The following is a 20,745-nucleotide window of genomic DNA, read 5'->3' as shown; positions in this document are numbered from 1 at the left end:
CAGAGATGGAACTAGACACAGGCAGCCACCTGAGGCACTAGACTTTGATGGGGAGCAGGGGAGCTACCATGAGCTTTCTACTTAGCTAGCCATTCAACAGGTGAAACAATGATGGCACAAATATATATATATTATTTTCATCTAGTGTAGTTATAGGGAACTTGGGGCCTCAGGTGCCAGAAGTAGCTCTCCAGGCCTTTCTGCTGGATCCTAATAGCATCTCTTGCTTGCCTGCATGGAAGATAGAGGGGTATTTGCAATTGTGAGTAGAAACTAGCTTACTATACAAAGGTAAGGATCATGTTTGTTGCCTCTGGTCCCACCCACCACAAGCAAGAAGGTTCTTCAGAAGGAAATGCAGCTGTTTAACTGAAATAGGTTTCCAGTCCCTGATTTAAGAGTTCTATCAATCCAAGTTATAGATTAATGTCTTATATGGCAAATCTTGCCATGCACTGAATTGTGCATCAACAGTATGAATGCAAAAAAGGGGGGTTGAAGGAGACATGAATGAGAGATGCTTTGCATCTGCATGCCTCCTGATGATCCTAGGGTTGGTCCTGCTTACTCAGATATAAGTTCTTCCACCTGGAACTGTTCCTGCTGTTCACCACTGCAATCTGATTGTTCTCCACTTCTCAATAGACCAAGCAAGATGGTGAGGAGAAGCACGTCTTAGCTTTCTGCCTGGTGATCAAGCAGGTGGCTAGCAATTATAAGGAAGAGAAACAGCAACTCTGATGATAGAGGTGATGAGGAGAAAGACTCACTGAGTGGGGCCATGGAGGGTGCTGTCATGTCCAAGAGACCTCCCAAACCTGTAGCCTACATAATTAAAAACAGGAAACTTTGGAAGTGGCCAGATCTCATGCATGTTCTAGGAGTCTGGTCTGTGGCCTTTTCCTTGTTGACACAAAAATACAGTTACGTGACAAGGCCCCATGACCCGCAGTTCCCTAGTGATTAATAAACACACGGATATGAGTATTTAGATTTATGGGATCAAATAGGCCACAACTTTATTGTTTACAGATGTAAGCAGTTTGCCTTAGGCATTGGGTGAAGCCAGACTATATTTTGACTCCAACCTTCTGCAGGGAGTCCACAGAAGAGTAAACCACCAATAGAAGGAGCCCTATGACTTACATCAAATAGGGACACCCCGAGGGGTCTCTGTTGGGGTTGTGGCATGGCCCTAGCCCACGTCTGGGCACCAGACAGGATCCAAACCCCCAGATCCCTTTAACAGGATACCCTTAATGAGGAAGGGCAGGTGGAGGCTACAACCTCTCTTCCATCCAAACAAAGGCTTACCCAATGCCTAAACTCACAATGTTGTGATGATTGCTACAACGTAGGCGAAAGCCAAATGGCTGGTGCCAATTTGCCAAGTGGAAAAAAATTCCTACCTGGCCCCAAAAATATGGTGGCTGGCATTTGTCCATAGCAAGGTCGTGTCATAACAAAGCATAAAAAAGAGGGTAGGTGGGTTGGGAGATCTGGTAAGAGAGGAGAGCACCCCGGCCGCACTGCAGTTAAATTTCCTGCAGCCTTGCCCTCTGCCGGCACTGATTGGCCAGCAGAGCCACACTGGGCATGGCCCCACCCAGCACTGGTGACACGGCCTTCCACCCTACCAGTCCCAAAGGGCATCAGCCTATCACTTCACACTCATTGCCCAAGGGTGGGAATGCTGCAGCTCTCCAGGTGCTGTTCTACTGCATCTCCCATCAGCCACAACCAGCATGGCCTATTGATGGGACTATGGATGTGTCAGTCCAGCAACCTCTGGAAGGGCACAGATCCCCATCCCTGCTCAATGCAGTCCTCCTGTGGTGATGGTGGTCTGTTTGTTCTCCTGCTCCTTTTTATCCCCTTACTGAAGGAAGTATTTTTTGTGACATTTTCATACAGTATATTCAAAGGACCTGTTGTGCTGCCTTAAAACAGAATGGCTCAGGAAGTTCCAAATCACACAGAGTGTCTACATGAGTAGAGGCAAGTTCCCTGCTGCAAATGGTCACCCTCCAATTTGGCAGTGGGGAATGGCAATGGTGCTAGCAGACCTCGCACACCCATCTCCATGTGTTACATTTCCTCATTAATATAATGCTTGAATAGAACTAAAGTCAGTGCCCTATTAAACTCAGCAGCTCCATAGCATTCAATACAATTGGGTCATCAATCATTCCTTCATACTCTTGTTCTGCAGCAAGATACTAGGAAGCATATTTACTTTAAAGTCTCACTGAGTTCAGTGGGATTTCATTCCTAGTGAGTGACCTTAAGGTTGCAGCTTCAAACACTTTCCCTTGTTATCAACATTTTCAGTATCCTCGTAATATAAGTAATTAGTCTTTCTATAAGTAAGCTATATAAGTATCTGGCCCTTATCAGCATTATTTATTTATCCTGTAGAATCCAGCAAGAACAGAACCCTGAGTGGGTGGGAGGGTCAAGCTTCCTTGCCATGTTTGCATAAAACAAACTGTCATCAAATATATCTTGCTGCCTTCTCATACTTGCATTGCTCCCAGGGACTGCCTGCTTGTCTCTCCAAGTCAGCACTGTCCCTTAACACACTGTCTAATAGCTTATCACATGCTGCAAGAGAAGAATTTTTGGCAGCCATCCATGCACAAGGGAGATCTCACTTGCACCCCGTTATCTATGTTTTCTGGAGGTGCCACAAGGAACTGGCTCAGTTTCAGATATTCTTTATGCCAAGAGTATTATCACAAGAGGCAATATTTGCAGAACTGGTGCTTTGTTCCAGCAAACCCAAAAGGTTGTTCTGCTCACTCGCTTCTTGGAAGACCTGCACAGAGGTTCAGCTGTTCCTACTGACTGGCAAACACATTTGTGCAGGCTTCATTGGTGTTAAAAAATACAACTTACTTCTGCCCCAGTCTCAAGTGAGGCTCAGGGTGCAGGGTGCAAGCCAAATATATTTTGCTACCTAAGGTAAAAGACAAGATGGTCTCCTTCATCCACTGCAGATTCAGAAGCTATCCACATTGGCACTGAAACCATCAAGACTGGTGATGGGAAAGCAGTCTCCACTGAACCTGAGGGCAGCAGGAAAGCTTTAGGTCGGGGTGCAAGGCAGGTTGTGCAGCACACACAGCTCTGCCCTCCAAACAACTTGCTAGGAAGTACTATTCCCATCTGTTGTTGTTGAACTGCAACTTCCATTATCCCTGACTAATGGCTATGCTAGCCAGGGCTGATGGGACTTGAACTCAGCAACATCTGGAGGGCCACAGGTTGCCTATCCCTGGTGTAGACTATACTCAGCTAGGCATAATGCCTCTTTGGATATATGCCTATCCAGACCTTGGGTTGTATCTAAAGTTAGTCACATGCAGAGAAGACCCAGTGAATTTAATGGGCATGGTTAACTTAAGTCTTCTGTCTGTTGCTTTAAGAATAAATCTATGGGGTTTTTAGTACCTGTTGTTGTTTTTACGCTTTTGTATATTTTGTATAGTATGGAAACCATGCATTCTGGTATGTGTATCAACAGGTTGGGAGGGGATTTTCCCCAAAAGAGCACAATTGCAAGTGAGCGTGCTCAGTGGTCATGGAATGCTCAGAGACTGTATGGTGTGAGCAGAGAAAGTGAAATGGGATGAGGGATGGAAGGCAGTGGCGGGAATCCTGCACAGCTGTGCTCTGCCCTGCAACAGCTCTATTTTTCTTTTAATCCTTTGCTTTTATCGAAGATGCACACAAAAATCTGCTTGAATGAACTCTCTCTCTCTCTCTCTCTCTCTCTCTCTCTCTCTCTCTCTCTCTCTGCCATGTTGCACACAGAAGTCAGAATACTCTGTTGTCTTATTCTCAAGGTTTAGAAGCCTGACTCAGACATGACTCAGCCACTGGCAAATATTAACCATCAAAACAGATGGTGTCCACCTACTAAGAATACAACAGAAATGGGAAAGCCCCCACTTTGTAAGAGACACACATGGCTACACAGGGATTTCATCAAGGCGGGACTTTGGGGGTAACAGGCTAGGGCATTCACTCAGCAGGTTACGCAAAAGGGTCATCCTCAAATGCAACAAGGCTGGCTGGCTGCGTTTTGAAGTGCTGATAACTCACAGGTTAAGTACATTTAACTTGTGCACATTCAGCTTTCTGCACTTGACAAAAAGAAAGGGGGGGGGCAGGAGTATGGAAAAAAAGATTTTGGGTTCAATGGCGGGTGGGATTGCCAATGTGTTTGGTCCATACACAGTTTTGACTTCAGGTACTACAGCATTCCTGGAACGTAACCCCAGCGTAAATTCATGCCTGTGCATGAAGCAGTACACATTATCTGAATAGGTCCCTTTAAGACCAATGGACAGTGCCCATCAGTTCCAGGTTTTACACTTGTAAAGTGGAATTACATTCCCTCTCCCATCTCTGCATGTTCTCTGCAACCTAAATCTGCCCCAGAGGGTTGGGAAAACCTATAAAACAGATTCATGTGGTCTGCTGGGTAAGAGGAGAAGGAAGAAGTTCCGTTGTGCAAGTAGAAAGCTTTTTGCGGACAGAATGTGTTAGCGGGATATTGCCCATTAAGCCCAGAGCCTAAACTTCCTTAACTATGCCACTGTTGTTGTGTCACGTGCCTTCAGGCTACATAACCTGGGCCCAAATGATACAATACAAATTCACAGAGCACAGGTATGACAATTGCTACCAGTCATGATAGCTAAATGGAACCTCCAGATTCAGAGGCAGTATATTGCTAAATACTAGCTGTGGTGAGGCAAACAATAAAGAAAGCTTGTTGCCTTCATGCCTAGCTGGTGAAGTCATCTAGCTGCCCACTGTAAGAAGGAGGATACTGAATAAAATAATCTTTCCATATAATCCAGCAGGGTTTCTCTTACCTTCTTATATAATTCCATGTCAAAGACTGTTTCCATTTGCAATACTTGGCCCAATGGTGTGCAAATCCTCAATCCTGCACACTCATGAAACTTCAGCCATAATAGGTTATAGCTGATGCTAGTCCTACCCCGAGTAGACCTAATGAAAATACTTATATTCATTAGTTTCAATGGGTCTACTCTGAGTAGAACTTAGCTGGACACAACTTAGTGTATCCATGTCAGAGACACTACTTGGGTAATATGAATTCTGTGGGCTCTGCATAAAGACAACATATTTTTCGGATGGGTTATTTTAAGAATCTGGCGTATAATTGTAGGTTATAATTTGCAATTCTTATTACCTGAAGTACTTGTAGTGCATACAGAAATTAGTTTTTATTTTTTAAAAAACCCAAAAACTGAGAAAGCTCAACCAAATTCACAAGTTTATTTTCACAGGCAGAAGATATCAAAATAGTCCTCACTTTGTTTAATAGCTGTTTTGCTGGGTGTGGGTGGTTCCTTATACAATACATTTTCAACATTTTTCTTGACAAATACATAAGATTCATAATGTAGTATTTAAATTTGATCATTGGTAAGACACACACACCCATCCACACCCATTTTAAGAGGAATCTTATGATTTGGGCACTTAATGCTTAATGCCAAAGCATTTAGCAAAGATTGTATGGCGTCCAGGACTCACAGGATACTAGCCACAGTGGCTATGTTCTACCTCCACTGTCAGAAGCAATATGCCTCTTTAGACCAGTTGCTAGGATTCACAGGTGGAGAGACTACTGCTTTTGGAACAGAATGCCACACTAGGCTGGCCTCTGCCCTAATCCAACAGGGCTCTTTGTATGTTCTCATCTGTTCTTGTTGTCTAAGGTCAGGAAGATTTCTTTGACCTTGTAGGGAAAGAGTGGGAGAACCCATGTTTGAGCCCCTCTCTCCTCACCACTATGACTTCTTGAGTGCCAATGAGAGAGAGAGAGAGAGAGAGAGAGAGAGAGAGCGCACCAATGTGGTGTAGTGTCTATAGTGCTGGACTAAGAACTGGATAGACCAGGGCTCAGATTCCCACTTGCCCATGAAGCTCATTGGATGACCTTGGACCACTCACTGCCTTTCAACCTAACCTATCTCACTGGGTTGTTATAGGGATTAAATGAGGAGGAGAACCAGGTATGCCTCGTTGGAGAATAAGGTGGGATATACCGGTAAATGCAATAAATGAATAATGATAATAAATACCAGTAAATGTTGATAGGGCCAAAGGGGGTGGGGAATGTCAGGGAAAGAGAATGTTGGGAGGAAGATTGGATACAAAGGACCTTTTCCTTTCACAGCAGTCCAAAATGCCTCTCAAATGTGGGAAATGCCCCCCCCCCCCAGCTCTGTTGATGGAATAAATCAGTCCCTTTTATAGTAATGGAAGGGAGGAAATTGTGGAGGGGGTAATGTGGCCAGGACAGAAGAGCGCTCCTCTGTTGTCAATTTTGCCCTGCTGGCAGGAGAAAACTGCCTTCAAATAAATTCTTCCTACATCAGCATTGCAATCTTAAATGTTTGGAATCATTGCAGGTGGTAAGTTTGCTTTATTGTGATAAAACCAAAGAAAATGGATGTATTTTGTTTTCAATCCAGCATTTTAGCCTTGTGAACTATTATTTCTAGCACATGATGGATGGAAATGTGTGGGCTTTTAAACATGTCTTTCGTGTTTGTAACTCGTTTGCTTCTTGCAATTATAAACTGGATTTGCTTGTTTTATATATAGCCATTACCTATGGCTTCTAAGCACAGAACCACACATTAGTTAGCAGGTAGAAAACATGGGAGGCCGCAGCTAGCTTGCTCAATAAGCTATAAAATAAAAGTTTACCCCCAGTCATTCAAATCCAGCTCATCTGTTAGATGGCTGGCACATGGGTCCCTGAAAGCGGGCCTGCCAAACAAGGCACTGGGAAAAAGGAGGTAACATGAATTCTGGGAAGGCAATGGAAGAGGAGAGCATAAACCAAGGACTGGCAAACTAAGGCCCACGGGCTGGATCTGGCCCAATTGCCTTCTCAATCCAGCCCACGGGCGGTCCGGGAATCGCCGCATGAATCTGATTGTTCGGGCTGTGCCAGCGCTCATGTTCTTTCCCTCTCCCTCACACAGCGCCACCGCCTCCTCCCTCCCTCCTCCTGGCCTATCCCTGCCCTGCCTAGAGGAGGAAGGGGGCTGGACTTTGTTGGTGCCAGCAGCAGCACAGCATGAGCACTCGAGTGGCCCACGAATGTTCTACACACAAATCAGGATGATCAATAAATAGGTTATTAATATAAATATTTTGGATTATACTCAGAGTAGATATATTGGAATTAATGGACCTAAGTTAGTGGTGTGCATTAATTTCAATGTGTCTACTCTTACTATAGATAACCTGCTCTTACTATGGGATGCGAGTGGAGCTGTGGGTTAAACCACTGAGCTTAGGGCTTGCTGATCAGAAGGTCAGCAGTTCGAATCCCCGCCATGGGGCGAGCTCCCATTGCTCAGTCCCAGCTCCTGCCAACCTAGCAGTTCGAAAGCATGCCAGTGCAAGTAGATAAATAGGTACCGCTCCAGCGGGAAGGTAAATGGCGTTTCCATGCGCTGCTCTGGTTTGCCAGAAGCGGCTTTGTCATGCTGGCCACATGACCCGGAAGCTGTACACCAGCTCCCTCGGCCAGTAACGCAAAATGAGCGCTGCAACCCCAGAGTTGGACACGACTGGACCTAATGGTGAGGGGTCCCTTTATCTTTACTCTTACTATAACTAACACTGGACTAATCTACACTGGTCAGTTAAAACATCAAAAATGAGTTATAGAAATGTGACACCAGAGGGATTTCCCTACAAATAGGGATGGGGAGAAAGTCTATTTAGTTCACATTTAAAGTCAAATTTGTGAAATTCATATGTTCTGAAACAATATAAGAATGCAAACTCAACACTTCAAAATTCGCATTTGGCTGAATTTTGCAATACAGCACTCCAGTGTGCATAAAAATTAAAGTATTACTGAACATAACATAAAATGCATTATGTTAAAGTAAATTGCTTGCAAAAATGTGTACATTAGTAAAAACTGCATACAATCGTGTAACTTATTGGAAGAAAATTGCACTAAAATGCTGAGGAATTTTTGAAAGAAAAAATCACAGATTGCTGCAGAAATCTTGATAAGTGAAATTAAGAATGTAAAAGAGAAACTGAGAGAACCAAAATTCACAGATCCTTCCATCCTTAGGCAGCTTTTTCAGGTAGATCTAAGATGGCTCGACATTCTTCTAAATTCATGGAAACTGAACATTGTCTTACAGAGTCAGATGATACTTTAATCTAGCCCAGCACTGCCAACTCTGATAGTGTCAACTGTCTTCTCCTCCACTCCAAATTAGTTTAGGGAGATGAAGGCTGGGTGCCCCCAAAATCCATGGGTTCATCCCTGAATGAACATTGTATCATATACAGGATATTCATTTGAATTGTTAGGGGAAGACCATAGCCCTATAATGGAGTACATGCTTTGCACACAGTCAATCCCAGGTTCAGTGCCTAGTAACCATAAAAGGATCTGAGGAAAGACTGGGAGAGTACACACGTACACACACACACACCTGAGGGCCACACTCTGAGCAATCTTCCAAGGGTCCAGTGATGGCTGGGAAGAGAGGCCAGAGTAGTAAATGTAGATTTTATCTTTGCACAATGTGATAATTTCTGTACATAACCACACATGAGTTCATCTAGGCAAGCAAGATACATTATTAGGCTTTCAGCTCACATCCCACTTAGGATGCTCTAAAGCAGGGCCAGAAAGGCCTGGGCAGGGTGTGTAGCCTGAGATGTCCCAGGGAGTTTGGAGGTTGGAATGTGGCCCCCAGACCTGAGGTTCCCCATCCCTGCCCCAGAGAGCCACCCCCACTCAGCACAGACAGTGCTGGCAGCATGGGTGAGTAGCCTGATTTAGCATAAAAAGTATCTTCATGCATAAACTCAGGAAATGCAAAAACCCAATTGTAGTCACATGCATTAAAAAAAGCCATCTAAAAACTGTATTGAAATTATCTGCTGTTCCAACATAAATTTGACTGCAACATTGTTTGCTGGTCTCATCATTACCTCCCCAAGATGAACTGTATTTGCTATGCACCATTGCCCAGATACTCGGTTAACCTAGTCGCTGTTCCTTTGAGCTAAAGGTTGCACCATAAATAGATTTTGCATTTTGGACGCATTGCTGGTTCTGTGGCTCTTGATAATTTCAACTCCAATTTACCCGTGTAAATCCACAATAGCTCTGCTGAACCCTTACTACTTTCTATATGAGTTGAACGCATAATTTGTCTCCATGTCTCTAATGGGTTCCTTGGATTCCTTATTCTTGTGTGTGTTTTGTTCCATTTCATAAAAGCAGTAAGACTCCAGGCAGCTCATTACTAGGTGATTATTACTGTGCTCAGCTGGCTAAAGCCATTCAGCCATTGACTTCCTGGCTTCTACCAGGATGAAGTCATGCAACAGGCCCAAAACATTTGGACTAGAACCACACTGAACATTGGTTTCACTTGCAATTTTTGAATTTGATATCAATTCACAACAAAACAATTTCTCCTGGAAAGCAGAACTGCCACCTTTCCCCCAAAAAAAGAGGGGCTGGAGAGACCCCAGTCTAGCAGCTTGCTGATATATGCATATACATAAGTTCTTTACATATATACATGTATATATATATTTCTCTATCACATGAAGCCTCACAGTTGAATATTTAGCTGATCTGCAATGAAAAGCATTATGTTGGGAACAGGTGCTTATTTTACAAGAGTTAACACCCAAGGTTGCCTAAAAGCAATTCAAGAAGTGAACCTTGAGGACCATCCTCAGGCAAAATATTTGAGGGATTTCAAGGGAAAACCAAACAATTGATAAGGATCCTGAAATTTCTCATGGGTAGTTCAAACACTGTCAATGCAATATGAACACACCATATGTGTGGTATTTGATCTGAGGCTAACAGGAGCTGGAGTCCAACACAAGTCCCTCTTCACCGCTTTTCCATGATGGGTTCCACCCAACTTATTATTAGTAGAGAAGCTTTTGATGATCAGCAACCAATATCCACATTCCAGAAAGGAAGGTACCTACTTTGAGAAATTATGGTGAAGCTTTCTGGTAGCAAAACTCTGTGTCAAATTTTCAATGCTGAGTGTCCAGTCCAGAGGTTAGTGTTAAGCTTCCTACTGCTTCTATTTCAATAAAATTACCCTACAGAGGAGACACTGCCAAACAATCTGTGTCAAACCCACACATGTCAACCTGATAAGAGGCAAAAAATAACAAATGTTTGCCTTGTCAAATGGGCACCTCCACCAACCACAGTTTTCCACACTTGGAATGTACTGCTAAAAAGCTTTCTGCCCTCTAGCTGCTGCGAGGAGACCAGTGCGAGTGCTGAGTACAGCCTTGCAACACATATTACAGTTCCAAATGATTCTCCAAAACTCTGTGAAAAGGGTTATGCCATATTCCTCCTGCAGCAGCAGGAGGGAGCAGCTGTCTAGATACTGAATGCTAATAGGAAAGACTTGTGGAGGAACTAGAAGGCTGCAGTGCATCAACTTATTTCACCTGTGTTTGGAAGCTATCACCACTGACATGAGGAGGGCACCTGAATAACCTCCTGATCAGGCTGCAGAATGATGAATGCCCATTACCACTTTTTCTTTTTTAACGAAAGAGGGGGCATTTTCAGCTGTACATCATCTTTGGCCTGGTAACAAGGAATGCAAGGAGCTCACAGTCCAAGTCCAAGTGGGTTCTCCCCCCCCCCCCCGGTTCACTAAAAATAAAAGATTTAAGGAGTTCAAACTTGTTCTCATAGGCTCTGGCTTTATGCTGCTCTTCTTGAAGGGACTTTTATGGTTTTCATGGATTGCTAGATGTCTGTTTTTATTGGCACTTTATTGATTTTGATCTTTATGATGCTTTATGCTGTTTTTGCACACTGCTTTGAGATTGTGATGGACAATCATCCTAAAAATAGACTACATAATAATAAACCGAACGCCCATCACCACCACCCCCTACTGTTCTTGAACAGCACTGGATGTCTCCATAACATGCACTGTTGATCTCAGTTGTTAATGCACCAAAGAGGAAGCAGGGACAAACTTGGCAGAGTTTGCTTCCAGATGTTCAAGAATGCAGAGATGGCAACAAGGGAAGATGGGAATGGCAGCAGCAGTCCAAGTGGGAAATGGGAAGCAGCCTTGTGTTACTTTGCTCCATGGGAATGGCAATGGACCCTGGACTAGTTCACACAAATGGCAGATGAGGCAGCAAAACTATTCCTGGCCTGTACCATTCCAGACTGCAAATGACAGTTTCCTTGGCTGAGGTTGCCTCCAGACTGTCAGGGAGGAAATTACCATCACGTTATGTTGAACGTTCCAGCAGCACAAGCTTTTCAGCTTTATAAACAGAATGACTCCAGCTCTCCTCCCCACATGTGATGTTCTGAGGATTCTCCCAACCCTGCACGAAGCCAATTTCAGGGAGTATTGGGGGGGGGGGGGAAGCTGCATTGTACAGTGAAAGTCTGTGAATGCGGTTTCCACTGACAGGATCAGTTAGGTGATTCTGTCCTCAGTATTTTGCAGGAGAGAGTCAAGTACATATTGGAAATTTAGGTTTGCACAATTAAAGTGCATCAAAATGCTCTCTTGCCCTGGTGCAACAAATACACACACACACACACACACACACACACACACACTTTTTTACAATTAGGAAAGTGATGGGGAAATGCACTGATAAGTATGGGATGAACAAATGATTAGCAGGAGTATGCATAGCCACTGTGCGAGCAAATCAGGGTGGATGCTCATGGGCAATATAACCTTCCTGCAAACAAATCAGACCAAATGCTCAACAAGGACAAGACATAGTCTAGCCTCTGTGTAAGCTTTGTGCAAGCAAATCAAGATGAATGTTCAATAAACAGGCCACCTGAAGGAGTCAAGAATTATCCGCCTTGGAAATAAAACTCCCTACAACACCAGAAAAAAAGATGACAGGAAGAAGAGTTCCAGCCTTCCCTTCCCTACATAAGCTAGTTTTGTATATGTCTCCACCCACATCGTTCTACCCGGACACTGAGGTCCAGTGCTGAGGGCCTTCTGGCGGTTCCCTCGCTGCGAGAAGCCAAGTTACAAGGAACCTGGTAGAATGCCTTCTCGGTAGTGGTGCCCACCCTGTGGAACTCCCTCCCATCAGATGTCAAAGAGAACAACAACTACCAGACTTTTAGAAGACATCTGAAGGCAGCCCTGTTTAGGGAAGCTTTTTATGTTTGATGGATTACTGTATTTTATTATTTTGTTGGAAGTCGCCCAGATGGGCAGAGTATAAATAAATAAATTATTATTAGTAGCAGTAGTAGTAGTAGTAGTAGTAGTAGTAGTATCTCCCATGGGAAAGCTGACCACCATGCAACTCCCCACCAGCACTCTAAAGTTGCACAGTGCATAAACAATTTTACCACCTCCTTTGTTGTTTGTATAAAATAGTGCACATGCCTCAAACTGGTCCACAGTGCACACCCAGGCCCCAAGAGAACGGTAGGCAATGGTGACTGCAATCTAGGGACTGAGATCTGTGTAGTAACAAGAACACATGCAATTCAAACTGAGTTTCTGAGCAGCCATTAGGGGTGGGATCCAGGAAAAAGAAAAGAAATAGCTTTAACTTTCTTCCTCTCCCGCCATTCCCATTTCCTGGATTGAAATCTCCCCCTGCCTCAAGGCTGCTGTCAATTGTGTACCTGTTATTGTACCCCAAATCTACTAGCAACATGGTGGATTTAAATTAAGGAAATGGGATGAGGGAGACACACACACACACACACTGAGAGAGAGAGAGAGAGAGAGAGAGAGAGAGAGAGAGAGAGAGAGAGAGAGAGAGAGAGAGCGCTTTTAACAAAACTAAAGTATGCTTGCATAATCTCCAACACTGTGCCTAGTTTCACTATTAGAAGGCTTGTCACTTCCAAGACTGAACATAGAACTAATCACTTGCTGTGAAAGAATCCTCACACAGGTTTTTGGACAGCAGGAGCAGTTTGTGCCGGTATACAAAATAGGAATACTGGATGAAAGCTTACAAAGGGGAAGTCCCAGGAAGTTGGGAAGCAAGAGGTGGGGTGCTTGCCAGGAAAGGCCAAAGAAGACAATGCCCGGAAAAAAGCAGGAGCCTGGGGGAAGGGTGGGTTACAAAGGAGAGGAGAAGCAGAGGAGAAATGGTAGGCAAGCATGAGAAAACTGCAGAGCCTCAGGAGAAAGAGGGACAGACAGAAATGCTGGAGAGGCTGGCTGAGAGTTTGACGTCAACATGCAGAAAGTACAGTGGTACCTTGGGTTACGTACCCGATCCGTTCCAGGGTGCCGTTCGCACCCCGAAAAGTATGTAACCCAAGTGTCCATTTTGCGCATGCGCAAAGCGTGATATCGTGCTTCTGTGCATGCACAAACTGTGCAAAACGCTTCTGCACATTCGCAGACCGCGCGGCAAAATTCACTTCCAGGGTTGCGGGGTCCATAACCCAAAAAAACACAACCCGAAGCGGACGTAACCCGCGGTACCACTGTACTTGCCTGTGCAAACAGTAGGGAGTGGATTGATGGGGTCATAAAGGAGATAGAGGGAAAAGGATCTCTCAGGGTGGGAGGGTAGGGGAAGAAACAGAAGCTCCCAGGTGAGAGCTGGGAAGACCTACTTTTCTGTATATGAATAAAGGAAATGGTATAATTATTATTATTATTATTATTATTATTATTATTATTATTATTATTATTATTTATACCCCACCCATCTGACTGGATTTCCCCAGCCACTCTGGGCGGCTTCCAACAAAATATTAAAAATACAATAAAACATTAGACATTAAAAACTTCCCTAAACAATTGTCATAGAGGGTTTTTATACCTATTTCTCTTCTTTATTGTTTTCTCTTTTAGATTAGCTTGGTTTTTGTTGTATTGCATGTTAAAAACTTTCAATAAAAATATTAACAAACAAGTAAAACAGCAGGTAAAAGAGGCATGGAGATAAGTGTTGCGAACTTTTCCCTCTTTCTTTCTTTCTTTCTTTCTTTCTTTCTTTCTTTACTAGTTATTCCTCTGTGACTAGGAAGCAAGTGTACTATCGTTGTTCATTTCATCAGATTTATTACCCTCCCTTCACCAGCAGGTCTCAGGGTGGGTTACAACAATTTCAAAACTCAACATTAAAAACAGTTAGACAGATCACAATCACAGGGTGGGCTCTGAAAACATGTGTCTCGGGCATCAAAGGTCAGGGTAAAGAGGTGGGCGTTCAGCATTCATTGAAAGCTGTACAGTGAAAAGCCTCCGAAATCAGAGTATTTTCATACCCAAGGGCCTCTGGTGGGGGGTAAAAGAGACTCAACCGCCAGTGAACCATTATCCCCAGTATTCTTTCATTTCTTTTTAAGAGGGTAGGTTTCTAGCATTTGTAGAACTTGAAACATGAGACAAAATGTACAGGGGTTATTCTCATTTTTCCTTGAGAAATTAGCCTGCTTCCCCTCCTTTTCAGTGGTTTTCTTTGCCTGGCCCCTAACCCCACCACTGCAACCCACACAGATCTTCCTGCCCACACCCTTTACAACTTAAATGGAATGAAATCTCTGAGGCAGCAGAAGCCTGAGTTAATTGCACTTTGGGCCTTCTTTCCAGCTTGGGTTTTTGGCGGGAAAATTCTGAGGGAACATTCTGAGGCGTTTCACTTGGGACTGCAGTGGGCAGCAGCAGACAAGATGGAGGCAGTTGCCTCACAGCAAGTCACACCACTGGTCCATCTAGCTCAGTATTACCTACACTGACTAGGCAGTGACTTTCCAGAGTTTCAGAAAGGGAATATTCCCAGTCCTAGCTGTAGTTTCTGGGGATTGAACTGGAGGTCTTCTGCACACAGAGCAGATGCTCTACACTAGGTCATGGAAGAAGAGGGAAGCTGGGTAGGAACCGGTTCGCGTGAACCTGCTCCTCAACTAGTTTTGAAACTTGACCATTTCTAATTTTCCATTCCTCTCCCTGCTCTGTCTCGGTGGACAATTGGCATCTTTTAATCAGTTCCATGCCCTTATGTCGTTTAACAGTGGCCAGGCATGTTGAAATGGAGTAGGGGTGGGGTGTTTTTCGCAGCACATACCCCTTTTGGTTCTCTGCCCCAAATAACTGCCATTTCAACGCCACATGCTGAAGCTGCTGGTTAGTTGAACCGTTGTGAAACATACTTTTATTCCCTGAGCCACACAATTTTTTGGCCTCCCCTTAGGATGGAATCTTATACTTATCTGCCTGGGAATGAGCCCAGTCAGTGAGATTTTCAGAAATGCCTAGGACTGCACTATATAGGACTGCACTATAATCTTTAAGATTATAGAAGGGAATCTTTCACAAAGGCTAGTCAGTCCATCACACACCCAGCAGAATTCCCCCATTCTCTCATAAGCCCTGCCTGCCAATTGTCTGCTGCTCAGAGGGAAGAGCAAGGCAATCAAGGTTGCCACCTGCATCTTTGTGAAAACGCTCCTATACCCTGAACTGCTGTACTGAAAACAAAAAGGGAACAGCTTTGGGTGGTTGTTTCCCCCCAGCGCCACAAGTCGACTGGACCTAATGGTCAGGGGTCCCTTTACCTTTACTTTAAATACGTGGGAATGGCGGGAAGACAAGAAGGTTGTCCAGCAATAGGAAAACAAGTAAGTGGAAGGAAAAAATTTTTTTCCACTTTCTGGATGTATCATTGGGCCATCTTTGTGTCTGTGGATTCCACAAAGAAAAAACTAGGAAGTGCATTGTTTTCAAAAATCTGTTTCAACTCCCTGGCTGCTGCATACCATAAATGTAAGGCACATTTAAAGCACACGACTTTGCTGCAGAATCTTGACTACTGTAGTTAGCTAAGGGTACTAGGACTTGCATCTCTGTGAGAGGTAAACTACAGTTTCATGATTCTTTGGGAAGTCATGTGCTTTAAAAGTACTGTGTGTACTCAGCCCCATTATGGGGATGGGGAACCTGTGGCCCTGCAGCTGTTGCTAGACCACCATTCCCATCATCCCTGACCATTGGCCATGCTGCCTGGGGCTGGTGAGAGTTGGAGTCAGACAACCTCTGGAGGGTCATAGATTCCCCTTTTCTGCTCTGCTCTATTATACTGAAAAAAACATACCCATCAGCTTTACTCATCACAAGTACAATGTAGTGCATTTTTTTAAAAAAATCACTGACCCTCCCCTTTCTTAACCTGCAGCAACCATCACCAGCCTTCCATAAAATTTGGACTATAACTCCTATCAGTACCGGCCAGCACAGCTGTAGTCTTAAACATCTGGGGGCACCAGGTTGGCGAAGCCCTCTAGAATTAGGGCTTACCCACAAAAACAATTCCCAACCAAGCACTCCCTGATTAAGAACATAAAGTTAATAACTTCTCTCTGTGTTCTTTTTATATATATAAAGCTGTTCTATATTAACAGTATACATTTATGTTGATTATAAAAAGTCATTTTCCAAATTGATTTTTTGTCTGAGGAGATTTAAGTGTCTGCAAGAAAAGAACAGCCTGATTTATAATCTACAAGATGCCGAGGTGTAGGGATTAGCACACACATCAGACAGAAATGTGACCTTTACTGTTTGACAAAACCCTACCCCCTCAAAATAACAACAACACACACACACAAATAAAATAAAATAAAATACCGGTAGATAACTGCTTCTTTCCATATGTTAAACCAGGAACCCTTAAATCAGGCTTCCTCAACCTTGGCCCTCCAGATGTTTTGGGCCTACAAAACTCCCATGATCCTTAGCTAGCAGGACCAGTGGTCAGGGATGATGGGAATTGTAGTCTCAAAACATCTGGAGGGCCAAGGCTGAGGAAGCCTACCTTGAATTCAAGGGATCTTGTGGCCCTGCAGATGGTGTTGGACTCTAGCACACAACATCCTTGATCCTGACCATTGCTCATGCTAGCTAAAGAGGACAGGAGCTGGATTCAGACAACCTCTGGAGGTTTCCCATTCCTGCCTTAACTCAAAGTGGTTACTCTCTGGCTTAAAATTTTTGCCCCTGCACAATTTGTGACTACGGCATTGGCAGTCATCTAACTGTGGAAATCTTAACTGATTTATTGCGTGGCTTTTAGTCAATTAACTATTTAATTAAAATTTGCGTGCAAGGAAAGCAACTGATTTAAAGCAGGAGTGGTCATCCAGATGCTAGATTCCAACTCCCAACATATCCGGTCACCAGTGCTGGATTTACGTATAAGCTAGACAAGCTATAGCTTAGGGACCCACTCTCTTGGGGGCTCCCAAAAAATTTAAAGGAAAAAAACCTGGATGCACATTTCCAAAATATAAGATAAAAAAACAAATAAAATGGCTTTAGATACCTATTAGGTCCATAAATAACCATATAGCATATATTCAACACAAAAAACAGTGACAATTTGTTGTTGACGAAGGACAGCTGGATATATAAAGGGCCCATTACCTTCAGTAGCTTAGGACTTCATCAAACCTAAATCTGGCCCTGCCAGTCACCATGGCCAATAGTCAGAAAGTTGGTATCCAAGGCACCAGGTTGACTATCACTGATCTAAAGCACTCTGTCTCTGCCTCTGCCTCTGTCTCTGTCTCTCTCTCACACACCATCCTTTGTGCTGATGCACATTCAGCAAGTATCCCTAGGAGACTCATGTCGTTCTGCATGGGGTAGAAAGAAGAATACATATTTTAAGTTCATGCTCATTAGGTGTTTGGTTGTTTGTTAAAGTTGCTTCTAGTATACAAATTATTTTTTAAATAAAAAATCAGCCCAATTTATTGAAGTACATTTTTAGTTGATCAATAGATTTCATAATTTGTTAATATAACCAGTTAATTGATTAAGCATTGCACCACCAGCCATATACTGTTGCCTCTCATATGCTTTTGAAATACCCCCCCCCCAAGTCCTTGGCAGGCATAAAATTCAGGAGGTTGCTAGGTAGTTTTTGTGGACTGGCCTAGATGGCAGATGGCATTCATTCTGCCATGTCACAAATTGTGAAGGTCTGCTTTAAGATTAGATGAAAATGAGAACTATGAACATCAGAAGTAATCTTATTCCAAGTCCATTGAGCTCAGTGTTGTCTACTGGCTAGCAGTGGGTTTCTAGGGTTTCAAATGTGAGTCCTCCTGAACCTTACCTGGAGATGCTGGGGATTGAACCTGGGACCTCCTGCATGCAAAACATGGGATCTACCACAAGGCCACCACCCTTTCCCCAATGGATTTTGTTACGGCAACTTTGTAGTAAGAAAACCTGCAGTGGCTGGTGAAATATCTATTAACATTATATTAGCCTTCACCAATCCGGTGTCCCCCCCCCACCCCGACATTTCGGACTGCAACTGCCATCAGCCCCATGCTGGTTAGAGTTGATGTGAGTTGTAGACTAAAACATCTGGAGGGCAAAGGCTGCAGTACATGAAACAGGAGCTCAGTTGGGTCTAGACTGAACAACTCTACTCCACAGGATCTCTCCTAATAACAACCATACACATACTGAATTATAAGAAATTGCATCTAGTAAATATATATATATATATATATATATATATATATATATATATATATATATATATATATATATATATATATATATATATATTCCCAGCAGCTCTCCTGCAACTCAGAAATTGCTTTCCTGTGGAAGCTCATCTGAGTATATTTCAGAAATAATGTTTTGGGTTTTTTTTTAAGGACATTATTTCACTTTTCTCTTACGTCTGCCAGTAGAAACAATAAAGAGAAAGGGATAAATGAGGACAAGGATTACATAAACCCTTATGTGTGTGGGGGGGGAAACAAATAATTATTATTTTGTTTTGAAGAACACTCTTCATTTAACAATAAGATTGCAACTCAGGTGTCAAGACTCCTAAGAAATCAGAACAAGCAGTACTTATATAATCATCCATATACCCCACATAATAACAGAGAACTCCCTTAATAAGTGAACAAATTATTATTTTGCAAAACAAAATTAATAAGTTTAGGATTTAAGTTCTGATGGTATAAAAACAATAACCAATAAAATAGGAAAAATACAGGGTGTGTAGGCTACCTACCATCTAGTCTCCCCCCACTCTGCCACCAAGTACTCCTTGTGTTGGCTTGCTCCATGGCAGGTCAGAAATTCAACAGGTAAATCTTTTCCTGGAATTGAAATGCAGGGATAGGAATTAACATTATTTGTTGATTTTTTTCATCTAGCAGAGCACCTGAGATCTAGTTTGTTTGTTTGTTTGTTTTTAAGAAAGACAGGGAGAAGCTGACAACCATACAGCCAAGAGGGTTTTGAAGGCTGGGACAAGGGTAAAATCTGATTCAGTTCACATTTAAAAGTGAACCTACCTAATTTGCAGTTTCTGAAACTACACACAAACCAAAATACAGCCATCATATTTGGAATCCTTGCTTCTCTGAATTTTACACCGCAGTTATCCGGCTAAGTAACGTGTGCAAAAATGCACGTACTAGGGTAAAATGTGCATTAAAATACTGTTACATACATTATTCTGTGTATTTTATAGCTTATTGAAAACAACATCCACAAGGCATTATATTTAGGGGTGGGGGGACTGCTTTGCAAAAATGCATATATTAGGCAGAATTGGATACCAAAATGTGGTCATTTGGAGAAATTCATGTTAGAATGCTGAATGAATTTTCATGAGGATTTTAAAAAATAAACTTAACTAGTGTGGAATTGTGAAGAAGTGAACCCTAAGATTGGAAAAAACGAGAGAAACAGAAATTGCCCAGGGAGCTTGAGCTCCAGGACCTCTTTCTCTTGTCGTTTTTTTTATTATTATTTCAAATGCTGCTGCTGTTACATTTTCAAGAGGACTTTTAAAAAAGTATATGCAAACATCTGCTAGGGGCCTGTGCCTTAAGCCCTTTAAATACCTCACAATAACTTTTCAGACAGCTTTTTTCCCCTCCTCCTCGCCAGCACTGCTTTCCAGGAAAGGTAATCTTCAAGAGCTCAGGTGTTAGTCTCAAGAGTAATCAAGCAGGTTATTCACCTGCCACCCTTTCCAAGAACTTGCGGCATTAAGGGACTGGTAGCGCTTTGCGCTCTTGATAGCTGTTTCATTTTGAAGTCTTTCCCTTTACAACTGGAGAAAGAGGACTTCGCTTAAAAGCAAGTAAGGGGGCTTCTTTACAATGCAGGCTTATTTTACTCAGTCGCAACTATCAACCATCCTTTCCCTGTTTCCTGCCTGGGATCCAAACTGTAGCTCAGGAGGATTGCCAGCTTCTTTACTGCCGCGTGCTCTTCTGCTTCTTAGAACAATCTTGAATTCTACAGTATATGGAGGGAGCGAAGTTGCACCTGCTAAAACATCCTCTCTCTGTTGCGCGGTTCTGAAAGGCATAGGAGCCCCCGGCATTTGAACCACGTTCCCTGTCCAACCTTATATGCATGCTTCGAGTTTTCCGTAGAAATTACTTTCCAGTATGTGTGCTCAGGGTCAGAATCTCCCTGTCTTTTTTCTTTTTGTACTGGGAGCTGTCTGTCTATGCGCTTACTTGCGAGTAAGTTCTAATTGGGCTCTCTGTAAACCGTGTATTAGATCGGCACGGCAAGGCTGCCATCCGAAGCATATATACCTGGTAGCAAGTCTCATCGAAATCTATGCGACTTAGTTTCCAGAGCAAATAAATAAATGCACCGGATCGGGCTGCAAGATTCC

General features: G+C 43.1%; 1 protein-coding gene across 1 annotated transcript in view; it reads left to right on the top strand.

The window, feature by feature from the left end:
- Positions 1-15,654: 15,654 nt before the first annotated feature.
- The window catches only part of KIRREL3 (kirre like nephrin family adhesion molecule 3), a 761,063-nt gene continuing 755,972 nt past the window's right edge, over positions 15,655-20,745 (top strand). The window contains exon 1 of the mRNA XM_033171779.1: positions 15,655-15,691. The gene's annotated coding sequence lies outside the window, so the exon portion shown is untranslated. The remainder of the gene's footprint in view (positions 15,692-20,745) is intronic.

Source organism: Lacerta agilis, chromosome 15, assembly GCF_009819535.1.
Source record: "Lacerta agilis isolate rLacAgi1 chromosome 15, rLacAgi1.pri, whole genome shotgun sequence".
Taxonomy (NCBI): domain Eukaryota; kingdom Metazoa; phylum Chordata; class Lepidosauria; order Squamata; family Lacertidae; genus Lacerta; species Lacerta agilis.
The sequence above is the reverse complement of the archived record's forward strand: the minus strand, read 5'-3'. Positions and strand labels throughout refer to the sequence as shown.